Here is a 5,245-nt window from a genome sequence, read left to right as displayed (position 1 = left end):
TTAGGGCGGCTAGGAGCTGGAACCAACTTCCAAGGGAAGTGGTGCTGGCCCCTACCCTGGGGGTCTTTAAGAAGAGGCTGGATGCCTACCTGGCTGGACTCGTTTGAGTCCCATTTCTCTTTTTGGGGTTTTTTGTTGTTCTCCCGCCCTGGTGGGGGGTCGGGCTAGAAGATCTACTAGGTCCCTTCCGACCCTTAATCTATGAATCTATGAATCTATGAAATAGCCTGTGCTTTGGATCGTTTTTCTTTATGTTGCAGAAATGTCTGTCGTTTGTGATGGGTGTCACTGCGCTGATGCTATTCACCTGGGCAAATTGTCTAGTTCGTGTGCCCGTGGCTGCTAGGTATATTTTTGGGGCTCTGAGAAGTCTTATGATTCTGGCATTTCAAACCCACTTCACACAAGTATAAATAATTTGCAGCGTGGGATCTCACTCTAATTGCCTAAACAGCAGTGGTCCTTCATGTCTTCAAACGGGGTTACTAATTTATATGCCCTTGTTTGAAACCTGGCCTCTGTGCTTTCGTAATATGTTTGTATGAAAGACACCACGTGGAGTAAAATTGTACTGTTTCATTAATTACTTCATATACTGGGTCTTGTGAAAGGCCAAAAAAATTCTTTACATAAATTCACTGGGAGTAAGCGTCCACTATTCTGTTAATATATAAAAGAAAGCACATTAAATAGGATACCTGGCATCACCTGGCTGAAAAGTTTACGTGTGTTTCACAGCTATAAGTAATATTCAAAAGAGAAGTTTCTATTCCTTTAAAAAAATGTTGTTCTTTTCCTGGAAACGAATTGGAATCAGGATCATAGTAAAGGCAAGCTTTTCTTGTAGGATTCCTGCCACATTTGCTGCAGAAATTGTAAGGTGAATATGTAGCGGCAAGAGAGGCATTGTAGTCTCATGGTTGATTTGTCTAGGGCATTTGATTAGCTGAGCTGAGATCCTTGCCTGTGCTGCAGAGCTCTTAAGTGATGCTGAGCAAGTCACTTGTCTTAAGCCAAATTTTCCCCAAATAATCACTGCCTTTCCCCTTTTCTGATGGGGAGAATAGCTGAGCATTCAACTGCAAATGAAACGAGTGAGAGGTTTTTCTTGGAATATGTGGAGTGCAATATAACGCTATCTGGTCAGATGAAAAATAGGGTCTTAGACGTTTAAAAAATGGACACCCCAAAATAGTGAATACTTTTTTACCTTCATCTGCTTAATGGCTGATTGCTAAATTATCTAATATAGTGCCATTTACTTTTCTGCACAATTTTTTTTAACCTTCTGATAGATTAGCGTGGTGTGACCTGAAAGCTAAAATATGGAAATACGGAGATGGTTGAACTTTTTGTGGCAGAAGTTGTTGGGTTTTTTCCCTGCTGCAAAATTCTGATCCATTTAAGCACTTTCTGGAACCATATAATTTTTTTGTCAAAAGCGTAGGCAAAAGATTACTGAAGGCCTTTAGTAAAGTAAAAGCACTTACTTACAGCTTTATCATTTTGATTTTTATTGTAATAGAATCAGAAAAGCTGAAATAAAGAGCTTCATCCTTGTCAAAATGAAGATTTTTCAAAAAGGTCATTTTGATATTACTGAAATATAATTTTTCAGAAATTTTTCTAGCAATTTTGAATTGTCATTTCAATTCGGGGTGAAAGAAAGTCTCAAAATACTGAATTGCCTGTAGAACAGGTATTCCAAGGTTTGGCATACTTTAAAACTGAAAGTTCATTACCTGAAAAGTTCATCAAAGAAAAGATGGCTTAGGGCAGCCAACCAGGAAATCATTGATACTTATGTGGTCTCCATATAATATGAGAAACAGGAAGGAAAACTTGCCTCAGCAGATTAATAACTTAGCGTATGATTTCCAGTTGCTCCACCAGAATTGCTTTTTTACCAAGGATTTACTGAAATACTTCTGCACTGAAAATACAGAAATAAAATGTTCTTGGAGACACCAAAAGAAAAAAGAAAGTAAAATGGTCCAATTCACTATTGAAGTGTAGTAGTTACCTATGGATAAAGATATATATATACTGTTGTAATAAAAATGCTAAAATTAAAACAAAAAATGAGCCATTCCATTCAGTATGAGGACTGAGAAATGCCAGGCATAGTTTCTTCCAGAGGATTATATCAGGAAGTTCTGCTAGTGATAGTTGCATACATAGGAAAGAAGATTAACTAGGGTGATTTCAGGTTATTTGCATCCCAACTGTCCATGTAAACTATGGGTTATTTCTTATAGTTCTCACAGTATTGAAACCTGTTACTTCCTCCTTACTTATTTGAAAAAACTAGGTAAGTCGGCTTGTCCTTTTCCTACTTTTAAGTTTTAATTGCTTGGAGAGCCATGGAATTGTAGGTTAAAAATAAGCATTTATGTGGTACATTGGAATATATGTTGGTTAGTTTGGATTCTCAAGCAGGGTGGTACAAGATCCATTTCAGGGTGATCCTCAACATTAGCACTGTCAGATGTGCAAACTACCACACACGATTCATAAGACAAACCCAGAGATTTCAAATATGAATCCACAGAGTCAAAAGCATCTTTTCCTATTGTGGTCTCTTGAGTTCTTTGCAACAGAATTGCTCCATTATTTTTCCATAGTCAAAAAACAAATGAAAGCAAAGAGAGGGCATCTTCCAAGGAGTGCTTTGAGTCTAAAAAGTTTGAGAGGTGCTGGTGTAGAATAACATGACAGTTCAAAATTATATGCAGAATTTATTGGACATCTGTAGAGTTGTGAAAATCAAAGTGTGAGCTGTATAAACGTCATGGAATCATAAATCACTTTCTGGATCAGCCTTATGCTTTTATTTCTCCCATTGGTTTATGATGGAGCATCAAATACATTACCTCTGCATCACAGAGGCACACGCGGATGCTTGAGTGTGACTGGGAGGCAGCTGTGTCAGTGCCTGCTCCTATTGCACTTTTCCCCCCAGAATCTGTGCCCAGGCCTGATGCCCTGGTTGTGCCCCCACTTCCTTGTTATGCTACTGCTGAGCTGGAACCTCTGTGCTGGTGCCAGCAACAAAGGAGTTAATGCCACTGCTGCTCAACCCACCTTGCTGCAGTGTCAGTGCAGGGGTGGCTCGCTATTAGGGGAGTGGCTCCTTGGGTGCTGGCTGCCCTGACACTGGCAGCCATGGTACCAGGTTGGGTGGGGGTGCCTTAACTCTTCTGCTGCTGGTGCCATCACCGGGGCCTGGCAGCTGCAGCAACACAGATATCTTTAATGCAGCAACACAGATATCTTTATCTTTAATCTTTATCTGGCAACACAGATATCTTTAATGGATGTGTAGGCAAAACTTCTATATAACGTGAAATTATTTGTCCTGCTGGGACTTATTACTTATCAGATCTATGCTGTATGTCACATTTATGTTGTATATTTCTATTGGCATTGCTATGGTAGTCGGGTGTGCAATGATATGTAGTTCTGTTGTCAGAATCAGTTGTATTTTTATAAACAAAACTATTCTTGATCAATATAAGCTGGACTAATGAAAATGCAGATTTGCCAATTTAAGTAGTTTGTCAATATAGCTGGCCCATTTTGCTTTACAGTAGCTCACTCCTAGTATAGATATTGTCTTGTTAGAGTTTCATAGAGTTTAAATCAGGTTCTGCCTCTGTTACTGGTATTGAGGTCTCTGGCTCCTCAAACAGTTCCATGGGACAGTCACACATGCAGACTTGTGTGGTATGTGGTGCCAGTAACTTCTTTGTGGCACAACAAATAGCACCTGTTGCATGTTAAACAGTGTGGGGCACTGCTAATGTGCAGCGCTGTGGCAAAATTGGCTACTGGGATTTCCAGTCATGGGAATAGTTATATTTTTCATAAACTTAGGTTAAACGTTAGCAGCCTTTAAAACTAACTGGAGTTGTTAAAAGTTAAATATTCCCACTTTCAACTAGTTAAAAGGTAAGTTAAAAAGAGAGTAACTAGTTAAAAGTTAAGACAATTCATGAGAAATGTGTGAAACACGATGAATTGCCTCTTAGCATCATTTTACATTTTCAAATGCAATGAGTGGGTTTCTTTTCCAGAAGCCCACTACTTTACTTGGAACTCACCCTGCTTTACCTGAAAACAATGTTGTACTTGTCATACAGTTTTCAGAATAACAATTTAGCAATACCTATGTAATGTTAGATTCTTCTCGCCTTCTCCATGTGAAATACTTTGTAAAAGTCAATGCATCATATAGGTATACCAGAATAACAGAAAGGAGATATTCATAGCCAGGTGACAAATGAAAGCTGTTTCCACAGAAAACCTCTGTTGTTACAATTTTTATTGCCCAAAAGGTAACAGAAGGGTATGAAATACATCTGAATTAAAAATAATGAAAGTGTCTGAAAATTAAATTAGACTGAAATGAGAAAATCAGTTTACATGAGAAAAAAGAAACTGTTTAAGCATGCGTATTGAACTTCAGTAAAAGCTGCATTTCAAAATTTACATCTGACAATTTTCCTCTTGTGTCTTGCAGAACTAATCCCCCACTACTAGACAATCCCTCTGCATGGGCAGATAAGGGAATGCTTGTGTTGTAATGGATGAATAGCTTTTTTATAGTAGGTGACATCTCAGATAAGTTTCTCACAGATGAGAAGTAATGCTCAACTTTTTGAGTCCTGGGCTGCTGGTTCTGATCTTCATTAAAACTGAAGTCATCATCTGCTTCACCCTCTCTACTTACACCTACTCTTACTGGGATCAATGTCTGCTTCCTTGCGCTTGTTCACTCTCCTACATCCAACTGGCAGCCCTGTTGACTTGTGCAAATGTACAGAACATGCCCCCATGAACTAAGGAACTCTGGGACTTGTAGTTCTTAAGAGACCATATCTCATAGGAAGGCACACTAGTTTCTCAAACAAGAAGTCCTACAGTTTCAATAAAGAAGTATCGTTCCATGTAAGTCCTAGAGACTGGCTGTGTCAGGAAAAGCTCTGGGAAAGCCAGATTTCGGCGTTTTAACTTTTAACTTAACTTTAACTTTTTTTAAAGTATAACCTTTTATTTTTAACTAGTTTAAGTTAAGAGTTGACAGCTGAAAAGTATAACTAGTTAAAGTAAAAAGTTAGCCATTTCTTTAACTTTTTAACAAGTTAATTAACTAGTTAATTTCCTTGACTGGGGATTTCCCAGGAGCACCAAACAAAACCTTGGGGGGGGGGGGGGGGAGGGGGGGGCCAGGACGGCCAGCCCC

This window comes from Gavialis gangeticus, unplaced genomic scaffold, assembly GCF_001723915.1.
Source record: "Gavialis gangeticus isolate Ggan-Ray unplaced genomic scaffold, GavGan_comp1, whole genome shotgun sequence".
Lineage (NCBI taxonomy): Eukaryota > Metazoa > Chordata > Crocodylia > Gavialidae > Gavialis > Gavialis gangeticus.
Note: the sequence above shows the minus strand (reverse complement) of the source record.